A 21437-nucleotide genomic window follows, 5' to 3' on the forward strand; every position below is an offset into this window, starting at 1 on the left:
TCTTCAGCCCCATAGGGCAAGGAGACAGCAGACCTGGCAGCCCCACAGGGCCAGAGGCTGCTCCAGACAGTCTGGAGTGCTCCCACCCCCTGCCAGATGCCTCTTAATTGGTTAACTGGTTAAATGGGATATTACATCCTGACTATCCCTACTTTCTACCCATATTTGAAAGCTCAGCTATCATTGTTACTGTATAAATAGCTCTGTTTTGTATAAGTCACAATGCCTTGTGTCTTGAATTAAAAACATAATATAAATTACACTCTGAAATGAATAGGCAAATCATTGCCTCATTGTATTTGTTGCTTGAAATATGGATTTATTGAAAGGAAAATAAAATTAAAAAGTCAGACCTTGAAATTACGCAAGACAGAAAGAAGGCATGTGTAATACATGGGGTCTTCTTGGTAGTTTCCTGAGACACATAGTTTGGAGCATAAGTCTGATCTTCCCTTACCCCTGCGATAAACTGAGAATTTATTTCCTGGTCTTTCACAACTCATTAATTACAACCCCAGTAGTGGGACTTAAAATGTAGTTTACTAGTACATGCAGTGAGCTCATCTTGCAGTCATACAGCTTTATATAGCCTAGTTAAGCACTGATGGTTGCAACAGAGGGAGCTGACTGATTGTGAGTGCAGTACCCAGGGAGTGGCCTGCTATGAATTCTTAGTAATTAGTGACTGATATGTTGGATAACAAGAGTCCAGTTCAGTTCTCCCTCTTTTGTCTCCCCTCTTCATCTCTCCATCCCATTTTACAATGAGTTCTTTTCACTGTGGCTATAACTTCTTCAGATTTGTGTAGGCAATTTTATAAACACAGCAATCCCAAAGGACTTGGGGGTGAGGGTGAACTAGCAAACTAATGTACAAATGTCCAGCAGTTAATAATGTTTAGTTTTGCAGTATTCGGGTGGAAAATTGCCAGGAGCAAGTTTCAGTACAGCCACATATTTCCAGGGAATTTAACTGAAAGCTAATTACTGGGATCATTACAGATGTAATGAGGCTGGGTACATAAAGGAGGACTATAAAGCTTCCTGTCATTTGAGGGAACAGCACTTTAAACAAACGATAACAGAACAGCTACAAAGTTTTCTGAAATGAAGTTATTAAAAACTAACTGGTCCTAGTTTGTTGAGTATGAGCATATAAAATTGTCACTGTAGAATAGAGTAGTGGCCAAGCTCATTTGTTTGGAATCTTGTCGCCTATTGTCGCCAATGCAGGATGCTTCAAAGGAAAAGGTAAGCCCTCCACTCCTTGAGGACTTAAGGATGATTAGCTTTGTGATTTTTATTTTAGCCATTGTCCCTGCATGCACCATTTTAGTCAAATTAGTGTCTTGTCCTTTTATGAAATATACTAAACTGCTTATCTCAATTACAGTGATTCTTCACGTATTCGTGATTTATATACAAAGAAACTATGTTAAAAGAACGTCAAGTGAAGCTCTCAAAAGGTAGGAAATGCCAAAATTAAGGTTCCTGGCATGTAACTGTCCATCAAGACCTAAAAGTTCAAGCTGAAATCTATGAAGAATTAAAGGATGGTAGCATAATTAATACCCATCACCATGGTATTATGGAAAATAGATCATCAAACACACTCAATATAATTTTTGGATGAAATTACAAGTTTGATTGACAAATGCAATTGAATTGACCTCATGGATTTGTGTAGTAGATACTTCATGTCATGCAGTAGGGGAGGTCTAGGTTGGATATTAGGAAAAACTACTTCGTTAGGAAGGTGGTAAAGCACTGGAATGGATTACTAAGGGTATGTCTACACTAGCCCCCTAGTTCAAACTAGGGAGGCTAATGTAGGCCTTCGAAGTTGCAAATGAAGCCCGGGATTTAAATATCCTGGGCTTTATTTGCATGTTCCCATCCAGTCGCCATTTTTAAATTCCACTAGTCCAAAATAACTGCTACATGTGGCAGTGAAACGGTAATTTCAGAAATCAGGATGGAACCAGGTGAATATAAACTCCAGTGCAATAGCTAAAAGGCCAAACACAATCTTTGGAAGCACAAGCAGGAGAATATCAAATCCTCTGGGGGCTGGAATTATCAATGTGTAAGGAGACTGTTAGCCCCTTACTAAAACTCAGTGGGGGTTTTTGGTTGGCTAGCTCCCAGTATCAAAAGAGGGAGGGTCCATGAGAAAACAGGGCCCTGAGACTGACAGTCCCCAGGAACAATGGGAAGAGGCCAACTCTCCAGGTCAGCCTGGTTGACAGGTCAGACAGGCCAATGAGGAAATTAGGAGGCTAAATTCCGTCCTTCATGTGAGCTGGGATTTTCTGGGCCTCTCAGGCTATATCTACACTGGCGGGTTCTTGTGCAAAAATGGCTGTTCTTCTGCAAAGCTTCCACACTGCCTGCCCGCTCTTGCTCAAGAAGGTTTACAGTAAAGTGTGGGAAGAGAGGGCTTCTTGCACAAGAGCTACGCTCTTTTCTAACAAGTGTAAGCCCTCTTGCACAAGAGCTGTTGTGCAAAAGGACCGTGTGGACACATGGCAGGGGTTTCTTGCACAAGAAAGCCCTATGGCTAAAATGGCCATCAGAGCTTTCTTGTGCAAGAGAGTGTCCATATGGCCATGGATGCTCTTGTGCAAAAGCACAAGGCTGTGTGGACGTGTTCTTGCGCAAGACCCTCAAGTGTAGTCATAGCCTCAGAGAGAAAAGGAGAGAGAGCTAAGACTAGCAGCAAGGGATCCAAGCTGTGCTGAGAGGTAGACCTGCAGTGACAGAACCAGACACACACAGCCCAAGGAATGCAAGCTGTGCTGAGAGGCAGACCTGCAGTGACCAGAGAGCAAAAGGGGTCAGAGAAGCAACACAAGGAGCTGGAGGCTGGCAAAGCAACATAGTCTGCAGCTGGGTGTGGTGAACAGCTGCTGGCAGGGCCATCCTTAGGCATATGCGGATTACGCAGTTGCGTAGGGCACCACACTTTCTGGGGCACCATTCTGCTGGCCCAGCACGGAGGGGAAGCATACATGTGCGCTCTGCACCGGAGCCAGTATGGGCGCTGCCGGCACTTATGGCCCTGCCAGAAGACCCCACCGGACTGAGGGACTCCGGCGAGGAGGCCGGCAAGCTGACCCCAGCTGGAGAAGGGAAGCTGACAGCCCAGGCAGCAGCGTTGGGAGGATGCAGGACTGCGCCAGGGGCGGGGTCACGCGTGGTGAGCCGAAGGGGGCAGGGTCACGCATGGCTTGGCATTGTGGCGCCGTTTTTAAAAATGGCCAAGCCACGCCTCGGCAGGAGACGTGCCGAGTGAGGCGCGGGGGAGCAGAGCCTCACTAGGGTGGGACTGGCCATGTTGTGATGGGCTGGGGCTGTGAGCACCGAGCGGCCCAGCTCCGGCTCCGGCTCCAGCTCCAGCTCCAGCTCCAGCTCCAGCTCCAGCTCCAGCTCCAGCTCCAGCTCCAGCTCCAGCATGTGGTCTGGAGCCTGGGCTGCGGGGACTTCTGGGGCCTGATCGCAGAAGACTCCAGCCCTGCAAATGGGAAGGCAGAAGGTAGGTGAGGCGAGGCGAGGTGAGGCGAGGGGGAGGGGTGGGAGAGGAAGGGGCTTGTGCTGATGGGAGGGGGGCAGGTCAGGAGAAGAAAGAGCAAGGCACCAAGGGGCAGGGGTGCAGGAGAGACTAATGCGGGGGAAGGAGCAAGTGGAGACAATGAAGGAAAGGGCAGGAGGGGAAGGGAGGAGAGGGTGATGCTGAGAGAGGAGAGGAGAGGGGAAGGGCATTGGGAGCTGGAGGGGGAGGGGGAGGTGCTGGGAGAAGGCTTGAAAGAAGGGGGGCATGAGAAAGGTGGGGATGGAGCAAGTCATGTGTGAGGGCACAGAAGGGCAGCAGAGGAATGGGGCAGAGAGTGGTGAGGGGGTGGGCATCAGGGAAAAAGAGGGCAAAGGGGCAGTAAGGGAAGGGGGAGGCACCAGGAAGGTTCAGGGGTAAGGGAAGGTGCAGGTGCCAGGGGATTCTGGGGGTGAAGCAGAAGGGCAGACACCTGCAGGGAGAGACCAGTACCGGAGGAGAGAGGCAGGGCAGGTTTGTAGAGGGAGGTGTTAGAAGAGGGAATGAGGAGGGGTAGCTCACATGATCAGAGTGGGGCTACTGGAGCAGTGGGCACAGGGGGGAGAGAAGGGCTGGTGGAGGAGGGGCAGGTCTCAGGAAGGCTGAGGGCAGTGAGAAGGGTAGGAGTCAGGACAGCAGAGGGGGGGAGGCTTGGGGGCAGCAGGCACCAGGGGAGCTGATGGAGCAAGGGGAGGAGACATGGCAGCAGAGGGAAAGGGTAGAGGTTTATAAGATATTTATTAATAACTTGGGTGCCACAGTGGCACATCCAAACAAGCCACATGAACTGAGTACTGGTGCACAACACAAAATTCATTTTGCTCATGGGAGGAAACTCTTAACATCTACACTGCCATGATTTTGTGCAAAACCTCTTCCAGAAGAGTGCGTCTACACTGGCATGTGCTTTTGCCCAAGAGCATCCATGCCAGTGTAGACGCTCTCTTGCGCAAGAAAGCTCCGATGGCCATTTTAACAATAGGGCTTTCTTGCGTAAGAAATTCATGTTGCCTGTCTACACTGGCCTCTTGCGCAAGAATAGTTGCGCAAGAGGGATTATTCCTAAGTGGGAACACCAGAGTTCTTGTGCAAGAACTCGCGGCCAGTGTAGACAGGCAGCAAGTTTTGGCGCAAAAGCGGTTGCTTTGGTGCAAGATTGGCCAATGTAGACACAGCCTGAGATGGAACACTTCCCCCAGCATCTCTGCCCCCCGAGGTTAATGTCATACACATTGGGTTAATGCAATTGCAGGATAGTTGCATAAGGAGGGTTTGGTGGGGGCCAATCTAATCCCTATTGGAAGCAGGATGGTGGAAAAAGTCCTTGGGGGGGGGCTGTCACATGACACCTTTTACTTTTGGTCTTGTGTCCATCTTGCCCCGAGAGTGTTACCTCCAGAGGCATGGCTAACGGAGGTCAGAGGTGTGGCTAATGGGGGGGGTTGTCAAAGAGTACATTTAAAAAAATTCTTTGGGTGCACATGCCTATGACAGGAAGCAGTAGAACATGTAACAGCAGGGCTGGGTCCTAGAGAGCTGAATGCACTGCCTGCAGCACAGTCTGAGGGAAGGGATTGGCTGTTGGGTTTTCTGGAAAGAGGAGGAAGTAGGGGTGGAAGAGCAAGTCAGTCATAGGGGCACCAGTTTAATAATCTTGTGTAGGGCACCATAAATTCTAAGGACGGCCCTGGTTGTTGAGACCAGCAAAAGGCGGGAAGCGGCTCTGGGCAGGGAGCCACCACCAGCCAAGAGGCCTTGCAGGCCAGACTTGGAGAGGGATTGTAACTCTAACTGGGAGAAGGGTCCTGCCACCTAGAGCCTGAAGTCATGTAGTCACTGCCAGAACAAGTGTGTCCTACCTGCAGCCCTCTCCCTCCCCCCCGGCAGCACAGCCAGGGCCTGAGAGAGAGCCTTGGGACTTATGAGAAACAGACTGTGAATTGTCCTTACACTCCGCAGACGGCTGTTTGTGATGTCCCTGTGCCACAAAGTGGGGCTGTGTGTTCTCTTTTAACCTTTCTCATTTTTTCCTTATTCTTTTCTTTTTAATCAGTTGTTGTTTAATAAATTGTATTTGCTTTGAACTATATGTAATAATCAGTGGGCCAGGAAAGCATCCAGTGTGGGGACACCCTAGCCCCTGCCCCAAGTGACTACAAGGTCAGGGATTCAGCCCCAGAAAACCTGGGCCTAGCCTTGTTGGGATTTCGAGGACTCTGCTACTCAAGAGAGTGGAAGGGGAGCCCTCAGGTCAGGGAGGCCTTTGGGTAAAGGAAGAGGGAGCGGGGACTCAGATCCTTTTGCTGGTCCATTTCACCCGGGTAGTGTAGAAGCCAGGAAAGTTCCCCACAATGGCGGGGCCATTCACCCGCTTACAAATGGAATATTCTGTTCAGAATCCACACTTTAAAAAAAGGATGTAACAAATTGGAAAGGGTTCAAAGAACCACAGGAATTATCTGGAAATCCTGTTTGTGATGAATTGGAAAATATCTGTTTTTTTTTTTAACAAATCTGGTTTGTGTGTTTGTATAAAATGGGGAATTGCTATGAGTGAGGTCAAACAGGGTTGTCAGAGCAAACAGGGAAGGTAAAGCAATAGGCTAGATAAGGAACATCTCAGCAAACACAACAACACAATAGCCATATCTACTGTGAAGAAGCAACTCCTTGACACCCTCCACCCCGCCCTGCGCTCTGGTGACAGAATTGTTTTGCCAGAGCTGAAAAGAGAGAGATCCAAGGGAACACTAGAACATTAGAGGCCCCGGTGCCTAGAAAACGTTGGGAGTTGAGTGGGTGACAAGTGGCTGCCCAAGGACTGTCAAGGAATGCTAGAAAGCTGGCAAGGAATGACAGAGATAAGAGTCTTGCTGAGACCAAGGCAGTGTTTCTTCCAGGCAGAGATCCGTGTTAGCTAGACTGAGGGGAATTTACAAAAGTTGGCAAGGAAAGATTAAGGTACAAGCCAAATATAGGCCTTTTTATTATTGCCCTTTGCCATAATGTTGAGAGTATCTTTTGGGGAATGAATAAATAATGCTTTGTTTAGAACATCAACTCGCTTGGTCCCCGGAGTGAAAGTGTGTACAGGTACCAAATGCAGTGGGGCTTGTCACATCAAACATGATGGGAAAGAGGAGCATTGTAGCCAAAGGCATCATTTAGAGGAGCTGGGGGGGAGGCAGTAGCACCCCTAAAGTTTTGAACCCCTGGAGTTCATACTTGAGGTCTGCTTAAAGCCGCATGCCCTGGCTCTAGAGCAGAGGTCGGCAACACCCAGCACATGTGCCACAAGCGACATGCGAGCTGATTTCCCATAGCACACTGTAGAGCTCAGCCCCACCCCATCAGCCTGCACAGCTAGGAGCTCATGCTGCAGGTTCAGCCTCAGTCACGCAGCTGCAGGCTGGAGCACTAGCTCTGGCTTCCTGCTGGCACGGGGTGGGCTGGAGAGGCTTGTGGGCATGCAGCTCCTGGGAGCTAAGGGGTTAACACCCCCTCCCACACTACAGGCTTTCTGCTTTCAGGGAGGGGGCTGGGCCTGCTCCACAGTGCCGGGACTGGGCAGCCAGCACACGTCATGCATGGGGGCCTGGGCTGCTCCCCTCAGTCTGTGCGCAGGGTCATGGAACTGATTCCCCAGTGTCCCTCTGTGCCCAGCCGGTAGGGTTGCCAGGTGTCCGGTTTTGCCAGTCCAATATTTGAGCTTTCTGTTTGGGAAACAAATGGAGAAAATATAAGTGAGAAAATATAGATGTCCGGTATTTTCTAAATAAGATGTAATGTCTATTGTGATGTCATGTCAAGTGTCTCTGGTATTTTTATTGAAACCATCTGGCAATTCTACCAGCTGGGTGGGAGCCAGCCCTGAGCAGCCCCGGGCTCTGCCTGCTCCAGCCCTGGGGCCACAGCCTGCAGGCAAAGGCAGGGAAGAGACTCTGCTCCCCCCATGCCTCTCCTCACCCCAGCGATGCTGCCCTGCCGGTGGGTGCGCTGGGGGCACAGGGATGTGGGAGCAGCAGAGAGGTGAAGGAGGATGTGGCGGCAGGATGGCAGGAGGAAGGGGTTGCACTGAGGGGTATGAGGTGATGCAGGGGATCAGGCTGAGGGGCAGGATAGGAGGGGGTAGAGGTTGCACTGAGAGGCATGGGGTGATGGGGGGATCATGGGACTGAGGGGAGCAAGGCTGGAGCAGAGGGAAGATGTGAGATGGGAGATACAATTTTATTTTGCAGAAGCTGCACTTTACTTTACTCCCCACTTCTTTGCCTCCCTCCCCAGCCAGCTATTTGACCCTTTCACCTTTTCTGTGTTAAACCGCTAACTCCCTCCTGCCCCCAAACTCCCTCTTGTACCTCCACCCCACACCCTCTCCTGTCACCTACTTTGAGGTGCAGTAAGCCAGGTCTGTTGTCTGAGGGGTGCACTCATAGGAATAAAAGGGGTCTAAAGTATATTTCACCCTGGACAATTCAACTTGCCTTTCAGGGAAAGACTCAAGCAGCTCAGACTATTGAATTTATACAAGAGAAGGTTAAAATGTAACTTGATCACCATTTGTGAGCACCTACAAATGGACAGGGATTCTGGTAGTAGAAAGCTCTATAATTTAGCAATGGCTGGAAGCTAAATTTAGACACATTCAAATTAGAAACGAAATGCAAATTTTTAACAGCGAAGGTAATTAATCATTTGAATAACTTACCTTGTAGTGTGACGGATTCTCCATTATTTAATTTTTTTAAGTAAAGATTGGATAAATTATGCGTTTGATGCAGGAATCACTTGGTGAAATCCCTTAGGGTATGTCTACACTAGCCATCCTAGTTCGAACTAGTCCTGCAATGAGGAATAACGGTAGTCCAAATTAGGGGCTTTAGTTCGAACTACCCTAGCCTGTGCCGCGTGTAGCCGCGGGCAGGGAGTCTGAACTACCAGGCATTTAAAAATGGCGGTGCCTGGGCGGCAGGATATTTTAATCCAGGGCTTCATTTGCAAGTTCGAATGACTACATTAGCCACCCTAGTTCGAACTAGGGTGGCTAGTGTAGACATATAGCCTTTATGATGCAGACTAGATGATTATAGTGGTTTTTTTCTGGCATGAAACTATATGAATGTCCATTATGTTAATGATCAGAGCTCTTTTGGCCTCCAAAGTGGGTTACCTGTGTTTGCTGAAAAGTCCAAGAACCCTTTGCCACCATACGCAGCCACTCTGCTATATCCAGGCAAGTTATGGGGGCGTAACAGGGCCCAGAGGCCCAGGGCTAGTCAATCCTGTTTAATTAAGCTTGCTTTGTGTTTAGAGCTTAAAAAAGAGGAAGCCCGCCATTTAGGGGCTTAGCGTGGAGGAGAGAAGTGGAACTGGGTGAGGTACAGGAGTGAGGGAGCTAGCTCTAGAGAAGCAGCTTTGGGGTCAGGGTTCCCCAAGAGTAGCAGAAAGCCGAAGAGGAACCCAACAGAGAGATTTCTTTCTTATATATTCTTCTGCTTCTGTAATTTCCATTCCAATTCATCTGATGAAGTGGGTTTACCTATGAAAGCTTATACCCTAATAAATCTGTTAGCCTCTAAGGTGCCACAGGACTCCTGGTTGATTCTGAAGGCCACGAAGGCTGAAAGATGGTATAGTAGTGTTTAGTTTGTCTATCATGTTGGAGTTCTATTGGGGGACAAAGGGAGAAGCTCTACGACCTGCTGCTTTGAGAATGAAGAATGGGATTCAAGAAGGTCTTAGCTGGTGACCCAAAGAAGCAGCTGGGTGAAAGGACTTTGAACAGACCAGCTGGAGGAAGCTAGCTTATGGCTTGACCAATTACAGTCGGGTTCTGATACTTCAAAAAAGAATCCAACTCTTAAGAGGGCTAGACCATAGGAGATCCAGAGAGAGGTGATGACCCAGGGGAAGGCAGAGCATCCCTGCACCTAGCCACAAGGGGTTACTATCTGATGAGTCATTTCTGTGCACATGGAGTTTGCTCTGGGATGGGACCCTGTAGCAAGGATTTAAAAATCCCAATAATATAAATGGATATAAAATTCCCTTGGTTCTTTATTGTGACATGGCAAAATGGCCAGCTGATTGTATGCCATGGGTTATTGCTGCTAAAGAGTAGAACATAAGGTATGGTTTAACAGTGCAGTTATTTTCATCAACTGCTGGGTCTGATTTTCTTGTAGTGGTTGCCTTTTAGGGGAGCATTAAACTGAACAGATCCATACACCAAAAACCTTCCCAAAAGCTATGGATTCAAAAATATTGTGAGGAAACATATCAAAGCATTGAAAATTTCTCCAGTCTTAGCTTGAGTTTATTTCGCATAAAAACAATAAAAGGAAACAAAGGCAGGGGAGGTTATCTTCTTTACTTCTGGGCTATTGTGGGACTGTTGTTTCCTTGATCCTCTGTCTCTGACTGTTCTTTCAGAGGGTTTTGTTCTGCCTTCTGCTCAGGGCTGGATTAATTCTTCTAAGAGCCTGGGGCTAGTAGAGTTTGTGGGGTCCCCCAACCTCCAGGTTGGGGCAAAAATGAGGGGTTCAGTATGCGGGAGGGAACTGTTGAGGGTGAGAATGCAGGATTTGGGAGGGAGGCTTCCAGAAGGGGCAGGGGATTAAAGTGCTTACCGGGCACAGCTCCCATTTTCAGGGGTGAACAGATGGTTCTACATTGCCCCCCACTGCTTCCCATTGGCTGCAATTCCCAAGCAATGGGAACGGCAAGGGAAAAGCCTGCAGGCAAGTGCAAGAACAGAGAACTTCTCTGCACTCGTAGGGTACGTCTAGAGTACAGGCTTTTGTCGACAGAAGTTTTGTCGACAGATACTGTCGACAAAACTTCTGTCGACAAAGAGCGTCTACACTACATTCAGTTCTGTCGACAAAGCAAGCTGCTTTGTCGACATGGTAGTGTAGATGCAAAGGACAGTTTACATGCAATAACACCTTCTGTCAACAGAAACTCTGTCGACAGAAGGCGTTATGCCTCGTAAAATGAGGTTTACCAGCGTCAACAAAACTGCTGAGTTCTGTCGACGTTATGTCGACAGAACTCAGCGGTAGTGTGGACGCAGGTATAGTTTTGTCGACAAAAGTCCACTTTTGTCAACAAAACTCTGTAGTCTAGACACACCCATAGTGATATAGCCCAGGGTGGGAGGGGAAATGGTAGCATGCAGAGCTGTTCACCCCTCTTCCTCCCTGCCACACCGAGCTGGCCAGGAATGCAGCACACAGGGGGTTTAGTGGCTGGCTGTATTGCAAGGCCCTGGGATGTGGCCCCTAAAGCCCCTTTCATAATCTGGTCCTGAGTATGCATGCCTAGGAGGTCTGTCCTTGTCCCCCTCTTTTTTCCAATGTATATCCTGTTTCTGTGAAATCTCATCCATTCACAAGGCTTTATCTGCTGAGGTTTCATGGGTCTACTCAAACCCCTTATGCTGGCCCTAGCCCATCACCCTGGCCAGCCCACATGCCTTGAGCCTGACTGGAGTGCCAGTCTCATCTGGGCTGCTGGATGCCAGCCCCAGGGTCTCTGGTGTGGGAACGTCCATAATCCTGCTGGACCATGGATGTTGCCAGACCAGAGAGTCATGGTTTTGGGAGTTGCAACCTATAGTATTGGACTTACACACTATTGACTTGCTAAATAGAAAGTCACTTACTATTTGCACTGAGAACAATGTACCTAAATTCCTAACATGATAACTTCTCCCTGCAATTTTCTTTTTGTCCTAAATTAATTATTTTAGGATTAAAATGAACAGGAACATTCTAATCTCCTGTAAAATTTGTGACTGCTATAAATGAAAGTTTGTCACTGAAATGTTGCCAAAATAATACTGCTTTTGCTTTATCAAAGATTTAAAAACCTGGCAGTTGAACAATGCATCCTGTTCTGTAGTCTGATGTCTGACATGCCTTTGTTTAGAAAACTACAATACAGTTTTCATGTACTTTATTTCTCTTTTCTCTAATATTTGTAAAAGCAAATATGATGTACCCCATCCTATCAGATTATGAGTAGAGCTGCATCAGAACCTGATTTTCATTTAATGGGTAATTCTGCAATTTTTTCTTTTTTTCTTTTTTTCAAACAAAATAAATTTGAAATATCTCAGGAAATTAAATTAAAAAAAATTAAGATCAGCCAATATGTTTTATTTCAATAAAACGGAAACATTTAGTTTTGATTTTGACCTTCTATACAATTTTAAACATGTTTTTAATAGAAACAATTAATTTGAAAAGTCATTTCAAAACAAAAGAATGAAACTATTTTAACTCAGAAATATTGAAATGGGGTATTTCAACATTACGAAAAATGATAATAAGCATCCTTCTAAAACCAATTTTATTTAAAGTCACACTTTTTGTAAAACATCTCAGTTAAACAAAAAAGGCATTTTTGTCAAGAATTTCATCATGATATTGCCAACAAACTCCAGTTCTGAGTGTTCTTCACTACCAGGAGAGAAAATGATAGATGAGAGTCCAGTATTAACACAAGATCAGGTTCCGTAGCTTAAGTAGTTAAATAGAAAGAATTCAGGAGAAAGCTTTCTCATAACTTGAATATTTGATAACCTAATTACTATTACTTTTGCCTGAGGATTTTAGTCTCTGTAGTAACATCTGTTCTACGTGATAAAGCTAAAGACTGTGCTTTCTTTTTAAAAAACAAACAATCTCCATCTGAAATATATAATATAACACTGAAAGGCACCAAATTTTAAATTGAAAAAGGTACACTTTTTTAACACAATATATAATTAGCTGGAGCTATTCACTGTCCTACAACAAATCAGGCCAAGAGCTCTGTAGGACTCTGAAATAATTAGATGTTTATATGGATAAAGAAAACATCTGCAGTGATCAGATGATAAAGTGGATATAAACCTTCATGCTTTAGGTCACAAACCTGCAGCTAAGAAGAGGGTAAGACAGTGGTCACCAATCAGTAGATTGGGATCTACCAGTAGATCTCACAGCCTCTGACAGGTGATCCTGACTGGTTTGGCTGGGAAGCTATCAAGTGCTGGCACTTCAGTTGCCCCCCCTCCTCCTCCCCCCCCCCCCCCCCCCCCGGTCATGTTGCTCCTACCCTCTGCTTTGGAGCTGCTTCACTGGTACAGGGAGGGAGAAAGGGGAAGGAAGGCGCTGATGTCACGGTGTCCCTCCTCTCACTACTCGGGTACCCTGTCTCCACACAGAGAGAAGGGGATGGAGGGAACTCAGCAATGCAAATCTCTGTCACTCTCACACACTGGCTGTGTCTAGACTGGCAAGTTTTTCTGCAAAAGCAGGTGCTTTTGCGGAAAAACTTGCCAGCTGTCTACACTGGCCGCTTGACTTTCCGCAAGAACACTGACGATTTCATGTAAGAAATCAGTGCTTCTTGTGGAAATATGCTTCCTGTTCTACTGCCTTCTTCCTGTTCTACTCCTCTCGTGGTGCTGCAAAGAGAATACATATGCACCAGCAGCAGACACAATTTTCTACACTCTGGGTCCTAGTGGCGTTCCACCACAGCCTGGCACCTGAGGCAGCCGCCTCAGTTCGCCTCATGGTAAGGCCAGCCCTGCTTGCCCAGCTTCCTTCCCCTTCCTTCTCTGTGGCCTCACCCTGCTCACTCCATCCCCCTTCCTCCCTGAATCCCATTCACTTTCACAAGGCTGAGGTAGGGAATTGGGGTGCAGGCTCTGGTCTTGGGTGAAGGGGTTTGGAGTGTGGGAGGGGAAGCTCTGAAGGTAGGGTAGGTGGGGTGGGTTCTGGAGTGGCCATGGGGATAGGACATTTGCCTGGGGAGCACAGGTTTGGGGGCTCGAGTGCTTTCCCCCTGCCTACCCTGGGAATAGTGGGACAGCCAACACAGGCTGCCCCGGTCATGGAGCTGGCTCCCGCATTAGGAAAACAGGATAAGGGACAGGCTGGAGGTGGGGTGGGATCTCCAGTGAACTTAGGGACAGGGCATCAGCCTCTGGCGCACAGGGTGGTGGGCTTGATCCCACCCCTCACAACCAATTCAGGCTGTGATTCAAGTGGCCTAGGGGTTTGGCATTTACGTGGGGAGCACAGGGTGGGTGGGTTCAATTCCTGCCCCTCAGGTCAACTCCAGTCTCACCAGCCCCCCCGCCCTCCCTCCACACACACCCTGGGAGTGACCAAACAGACCAAACAGGATAAGGGACCTTCTCAAGGTAGGGAGGTGTGATGGGTTCATGAGTGAACTAGGGGGATAGGGCTCTTACTGGAGGAGTGAGGGCTTGAGTGCCCCCAGCTGGACAGCCTTCACCTGTTGCTCCAGGGGTGGAGCTGGCTCCTGCATTAGGAAGGCAGGATAAGGGGTGAGCTGGGTTCATGAGTGGACTAAGAAATAGGGCATTCCCCTGGGGAGTGCAGGGTGGTGGGTCCAAGTCTCACCAACTCTGGGAGCAGATAGGCTGCCCCATGGATGGACCTGGCTCCTGCATTAGGAAAGCAGGATAAAAGACCTGTTAGAGTTCCAGTGGGCTCTTTAGTAGCTTAGGAGTAGGGGTTTTAAGCCCTATCCACCCTGCAAACAGCCAGACAAGTGCCCCACAGATAGAATCATAGAACACTAGGACTGGAAGGGACCTCGAAAGGTCATCGAGTCCAGTCCCCTGCCCCTATGGCAGGACCAAATACTGTCTAGACCATCCCTGATAGACATTTAACTAACCTACTCTTAAATATCTCCAGAGATGGGGATTCCACAACCTCCCTGGGCAATTTATTCCTGTGTTTAACTACCCTTACAGTTAGGAACTTTTTCCTAATGTCCATCCTAAACCCCCCTTGCTGCAGTTTAAGCCCATTGCTTCTTGTTCTATCCTCAGAGGCCAAGATGAACAAGTTTTCTCCCTCCTCCTTATGACACCCTTTTAGGGTAAGTCTACACTAGCTCGTTAGTTCGAGGTAGGTAGGGTAATGAGGGCAAGTGGAGTTGCAAATGAAGCCCGGGATTTAAATATCCCAGGCTTCATTTGCATGTTCCCGGGCACCACCATTTTTAAATCCCCCTTAGTCCGAACTCCGCGCCCGCAGCTACACGCAGCACGGAATAGGTAGTTCGAATTAAAGATCCTAATTCGAACTACCGTTACTCCTCCAGCCCTTTCCAGGGTGCCCTGCTGGCCACTCTGGCACACATCAGGAAAGTATTCTCCTCCCCACCCTCCGGAGCTCTTAAAGGTCTAGAGTCTTCCCAGAGCCTTTTAGCTAGCACCAGGCCTGCCAGCCCTGAGCCACTCTGCTGCTGCCCCTGACCCAGTGACACCAAAATGAGCCAGTCAGCCGGTATCAGCCAGCCCTCCACCACTCCCCAGGAACAGTCCTCCAGCTTCCAAGAGCCTGCCAGGGGCTGGAAGAGACGGGCGCCTTCCTGGTCTAGTGCAGAGGTGATGGACTTTATCGAGGTTTGGGGGGATGCCACCAACCTCCTCAATGTCCGCACTAGATGCAGGAACATGGCCGTCTATGGCCGTATGGCTGCCAGCATGGCTGCCAGAGGCCACATCCGCATCCAGGAACAGGTGCGGATTAAGATTAAAGAATTGCAGCAGGCCTATGCCAGGGCCAGAGGGGGCAGCTCCAGACCAGGGGCAGACACCGACACTACTTCGAAGCCCTGGACCTCATCCTGGGGGCGGGATGGTCCGTTCCCCCCAGGTGATCGTTGAATCTGGGGTGGAGCCAGCCGATGTCGTCTTCCCTGGGGCTCTGATGATGGCATGGAGGATGAGGAGGAGGTCCAGGAGCCAGAGGAGGCCAGCGTCACCACCCAGCTGAGCCAGTACCCCTGAGCAATCCCTGGAGACCTATCCCAGGTGACGTCCAAGGCCGGGGACATCATGTGAGTGCCAGCACTGTCCCCTTATGCAGGAGAGTGGGGAGAGAGCAGGGACTGCATGCCTGGGCCTTGCTGGCCATGGATCACGCAGGGCCCCCAGACATCCTGAACATGGCCTCTGTCGTCTTCACCTTGCAGAGGGGGGCTGGGCTTCAGGCACTGTGTCAGGGATGACTGACCATTTGTCCTTATTCGCCACAGTTGGACCAGCTGCGAGTGGAGGGCGCGCCACACCATTCGGGACATCCTCCTGCACCCAAGGGCTCCATAGGCCCACCTGTCCAATGGACGACTACCAGCAGCAGAACCTGGGGGCACTGCGGGCCCTGCGCCGCACCCTTGACCACAGGGTTGAAGAATACCAGCTGCTCTGGTGGGAGAGCTGGCAGGATCAGTTTGCCCAGGGCCATGCCATCTGTGCCCATCTCCAGACCCTTGCGTAGAGCATGCTGCCTCCTCCTGTCCCGTCCCCTGCTGCCATCTCCAACTCCCTCTGGATATGTTTACACTACAGCACTAATTTGAACTAACTTAGTTCGAATTAGTTAATTCGAACTAAGCTAATTCGAATTAGAGCATCTAGACTTAAAAACTAGTTCGAATTAGCGTTTTGCTAATTCTAACTAGCATGTCCACACTGAGTGGACCCTGAACCGAGGTTAAGGATGGCCAGAAGCAGTGCCGGCAGGGCATCAGATTAGGACTGAGAGCGTGGAGCTGCTGTCTCAGGCTAGCCGAGGGCTGTGCTTAAAGGGACCCGACCTCCACCCCGGACAGACAGTTCTCAGGAGTGCCCCACTTGCAAAGAAGTCCTGTCTTGGAGTGCCCTGAGTGCCCACACTCGGCACATCACAGCACTCGGCCATCAACCCGGCTGCACTTGCCGCAGGCTGCCATCCAGAGGGGGGGGGGTCAATCAAGTGGCTTCAGGAGAGCTTCCACTCCGAGGATCCTGCAGAGTCCTCCCCATCGGGGGCTCGTACCCCATTCCTCCCTCACCTCCTTCCACTTACCCCTCCCTAACCCCCCTTCCTGATGTACAAAATAAAGGACACGTGTGTTCAAAAATAGAAACTCTCTTTATTCAACAAAACTCGGGGAGACTGGGAAAAGGAGGTGGGAGAGGGAAAGAGAGAGGGTGGGAGAGGGGAGGGCAACTAAAATGATGAGGGGTTTGGACCACTAGACCAGGTGGGAGCCGCCAGCCTGGTCCCGGGAAGAGGCGGAGGGCTGGGTGGCAGCGGGTGGCTGGCTCGAGCTGTGCCAGGTGCAGGGTCTGCTGGCTGGGTGCTGGCAGGCTTGCACCTGGCATGGGAACTGTAGCCAGACTGTGCCCCTTTAAGGGCTCCGGGGCCGGGAGGAGGGCAGAAGAGTTTCCCTGGTGGTGCCCAGAGTGACCACCAGGGCAAGCTGGGAAGGGGTAGCCTCCACTAGTTCGAATTAAGTGGCTACACAGCCCTTAATTCGAACTACTTAATTCAAACTAGGCGTTAGTCCGCGTAGAATGAGGTTTGCCTAGTTTGAATTAAGCGCTCCGCTAGTTCGAATTAAGTTCGAACTAGCAGTTTGCCTGTGTAGTGCCTATTAAAGTTAATTCGAACTAACGTCTGTTAGTTCGAATTAACTTTGTAGTGTAGACATACCCTCTCTCACTCCTGCTTCTCCCTCCACAGTCTCCCTCCCCACCCTTCTGGGGACGATGAGGCTCCCACACCTGAGGAGCTGGGAGCCAGTGGGGTCGGCGCTGCTCTGACCATGAGCCCTGAGCCTCTCTTCCGCCTTCCTCCCCTTTACTCTCCCTTCCAGCTCCCTCCTCCCAAGTTCCCCCCCCTTCCCTCTCCCGCCTTCTTTCCCCAGTCTCACCCGAGTTTCATTCGAATAAACAGAGTTTGGGTTAATGAAAACACATATCTTTATTTTCCATCAGGAAGGGGGGTTAGGGAGGAGTAAGTGGAGGGATGTGAGGGAGGAATGAGACACAAGCCCCCAGTGGGGCGGACCAGTGAGCACCGTAACTGCTCCTCTGGGTAGAAGCTCTCCCTGAGGGCCTCCTGGATGCAGACAGCCCCCCGATGGGCCTCCCAGATGGCAGCCATGTGGGGCTGTGCATACAGGCTGGCCAAGCGCTCTGCCTCTGCCTCCCAGCCTGGCAGGAATGCCTCGCCCTTCCATTCATAGACATTGTGCAGCACACAGCATGCTGCCACCACATGCGGAATATTCCGCTCTGCGCCGTCCAGGTGAGTGAGGAGGCAACTAAAATGGGCCTTCAGCCGGCTGAAGGCACTCTTGACCACCCTGTGGGCCCTGCTAAGCCTGGCATTGAAAGCCTATCGGGAAGGGTTGAGGTGTCCCATGTAGGGCTTCATGAGCCAGGGCTGTAGGGGATAGGCTGCATCCCCCACCAGGCAGACTGGCATGTCCACATCCATGACCCTGACGTGGCAGTCGGGAAAGAAGGTCCTGGTGTGCAGCTTCTGGCACACAGAGGAGTTGCGGTACACGCGTGCGTCATGTGCTTTGCTCAACCAGCCAACATCAATGTCCAGAAAGTAGCCCTGGTGGTCAGTCACGGTCTGCAGGATGACTGAGAAGTAGCCCTTCTATTTATAAACATTGAGGCCTGCTGTTCTGGGGCATGGATCAGGAAGTATGTCCCGTCGATGCCCCCCCCCCCCGCCGCCCGCCCCAGTTGGGGAAGCCCAAGGTGCCAAACCCCTCAATGACCATGTCGACATTGGTGAGGCAGATGACTCTGTGAAGCAGGACTCTGTTGATGGCCCTGCCCACCTGCACAGGGACACACAAAACCGAGAGTCATTGGGGTGCCAGGGTGCCTGAGAGTGCCCCCTCCCTGCCACTGCCTCACTCCCCCATTCCCCAGGAGCAACCCCCACAGCCATCCTGGCCACCACAGGCAGTCCTTAGTGCATCCAGGCCAGAACAAACCCTCCCTGGGAGGGGACTTACACCACTTCCCCCCTGCTTTTCCTAGGGCAGCTCATTCCCTTCTTCCGCACCCCCTCCTGGCACAGTTGCCAGAGATTACCATACCTGCATGAGCACAGCTCTGATGGTGGATCTCCCCATGCCGAACTGGTTCTCCATGGATCAGTAGCTATCCGGCGTGGAGAGATTCCAGAGGGCGATGGCCACACTCTTGTGGAGGGGAATGGCGGGCCTCATATGTGTGTCCTATCACCTCAGAGCCAGGGCGAGCCACTCGCAGAGCTCCAGGAAGGTGTTTTTCTTCATCCTGAAGTTCTGGATCCATTGTTGGCCTCCCCAGAGCTCTAGGACTATGTGGTCCCACCAGCCGGTACTGGTGTCCAGACTCCAGATGTGGTGGGACATGCCGGCATCCAAGTCCTGCAGCCGCTCTGCCACATATCCCAGGAGCATCTGGAAGAAGGCCTGGGGGTTGTGTTGCTGCAGATCCTGAGAGGTACTCTGCAGAAAGTGCTGCCAGACTTGCAGCAACATGTCCAAGAGCTGTAGAGTGCCCAGGGGCAGCTCTGGCTCCATGTTGGAGAGTGCTCTGGTGTCCTGAGTGAGGGTAATCAGAGCACACAGTGAAAAAATGCTTTGCTGTTCCTCAGCAAGGTAGGCAAGCAAGCAGGGAAACCTGAGAACCAGCTGTCCAGAGGGGTCCCTTTAAGCACAAGCCTTAGATAGCCTCAAGCAGCAGCCACACAAGGTAACTACTGACCTGATACCCTGTGATTCAGCATCCAATCAGTGTGGATGTGCTACTTTGAAATATCAAAACACTATTTAGAAATGCATTTTGTGTGTAGACGCGTTATTTCGAAATAACGCTGTAGTGTAGACATACCCAGTGTCTCTGCACTGCTAATAGCTTTGGCTCTAAAAGTGTCTGTTGTGCAAATGACCTAGCTCACCGCTCCAAATACAGTTCATGCTGAAACCCAAAGCATTACAGTAATAATGCATCTTGGCAATTGTTAGTGAATGATCTTAAAATTTAGAATAGCAGAAAAAAAATATGACAAGCCCAATCTGCTGTATGAGAGAGAGAAAACTGAGGTACACTACCTCATGAATTTAATGATTGAATAGTGGGATAATTCACCCTCAACCCTTAGAGGACAGAAGCCATTGAAACCGCCCTCAAGGATAGGTGGTGTAGGAGTCAGGGCAGGGCCTTGGGGATGTGTGTGTGTGTGTGGGATGGACAGGAGGCTGGGAGTGAGGAGAGGGGCATAAGTGAGGATTGTAGGGTGAAGAGGGGCTCACTGCAGGGGGTCCCATCTGGCATGGGTCTTTTCTCTCTCCCAAGCCCGCTGGCCACCAGGGGCCTTTTCTCTGCCTTCTCTCTAGCACTGTGGCCAATGGTCAGGAGGGGGGAAGAGTTTGGGGCGAAGGGGCATAAGTGAGGATTGTGGGGTGGGGAGAGGCTCAGGATGTGCTGGGAGGCAAGATGGTGAACTTGCTAGCTACTCCCTTGGTGGTACAGCTATCCCCAGTGGACACTCTGTGGGACAATTCTCCCCTGCTGGCTCACTGCCCCCAGTGAACACTCTCATATCACGTCCCTTTGACTGGCAGCCCCTCCCTTTGCATGTTTTGGAAAATAGTTCTTTTCCCAGGACTTCTGGTTCTCCAGGCACAACCAAGCCACGACCTTGCTTTAAGTTAGAAGAAGATGAAGCTGAATACCAAATTTTGTGGTCTTAGCTCTTATTGTTTAGGAGTTCTTGGACAAACACACTTGCAGGCAGAAACAAACCTCTAAAATATATCTATAGCTTCACTGATCATCGGTTCTGTACATGTGAAGCATTCAGTGGAGAAAAACACACAGGCTGTATATAGACACTGACCCATACTAAACAGGGGGAAATCGCTATTGATGCAGTAGACCCATCATTTGCTGGTGTTACTGAGGACATAGTAAAAAGAAATAATGTTAATGTTTCCTAAAGTTCTTGATTATTTCATGTAGTGCTGCCTGTGAGCTCAGTCAGCCTTAGGGTGTGTCTAGACTACATGCCTCCTTCGACGGAGGCATGTAGATTAGCCAGATCGGAAGAGGGAAATGAAGCCGCGATTAAAATAATCGCGGCTTCATTTAAATTTAAATGGCTGCCCCGATCTGCCGATCAGCTGTTTGTCGGCAGATCGGGGGAGTCTGGACGCGATGCCCCGACAAAGAAGCCTTTCTTCATCGACACAGGTAAGCCTCGTGAAACCAGGTTTACCTGTGTCGATGAAGAAAGGCTTCTTTGTCGGGGCATCGCGTCCAGACTCCCCCGATCTGCCGACAAACAGCTGATCGGCAGATCGGGGCAGCCATTTAAATTTAAATGAAGCCGCGATTATTTTAATCGCGGCTTCATTTCCCTCTTCCGATCTGGCTAATCTACATGCCTCCGTCGAAGGAGGCATGTAGTCTAGACACACCCTTAGAGAACTGGAGCTGTTTGAAGGAAAATTTGGGTCTTTTTATTTGCTTTTTGTTGGAGCATTGATCTGCTGCACCATGTGCACTGTCTGTAACAAAAGTATTTTTAGAACAGAAGAAATGGTGATTTTTCTTGGCTTTCCTTATATGTCACCATGCTGGATATATGGTGTATGACAGGCTGCAAATCTCACTAACGGCAGCTGTGCAGTGAATGTAAACTAGCAGTAACAGAAATAGGAATTACTTCCAACCTGATGAGAACTAACTTCCTCACTCTGTTTGATGGACTACCTGCCAGAAACAGGAAAGGACTCCATGAGCAAAGCAAATGTGGTAGATGACCAGCTTGGCTTACCAGTGAAAACCTTGGTGAGCTTAAACACAAAAGGGAAGCTTACAAGAGTAGAAACTTGAACAGACAACTAGGGAGGAGTATAAATATATTGCTCGAGAATGCAGGGCAGTAATCAGGAAGGCAAAAGCACAATTGGAATTGCAGCTAACAAGGGATATGAAGGGTAACAAGAAAGGTTTCTATAGGCATGT

General features: G+C 49.6%; 1 long non-coding RNA gene across 1 annotated transcript; it reads left to right on the plus strand.

Annotated features, from left to right (window-relative positions):
- The first annotated feature begins 1030 nt into the window (after positions 1–1030).
- On the plus strand, positions 1031–16498 carry LOC142818663 (uncharacterized). Its single transcript, XR_012896245.1, has 3 exons — positions 1031–1251; positions 1394–1466; positions 15665–16498. It is a non-coding gene; the product is annotated as an uncharacterized LOC142818663 (long non-coding RNA).
- Positions 16499–21437: the final 4939 nt, after the last annotated feature.

Source organism: Pelodiscus sinensis, chromosome 17, assembly GCF_049634645.1.
Source record: "Pelodiscus sinensis isolate JC-2024 chromosome 17, ASM4963464v1, whole genome shotgun sequence".
NCBI classification, from domain to species: Eukaryota; Metazoa; Chordata; order Testudines; family Trionychidae; genus Pelodiscus; species Pelodiscus sinensis.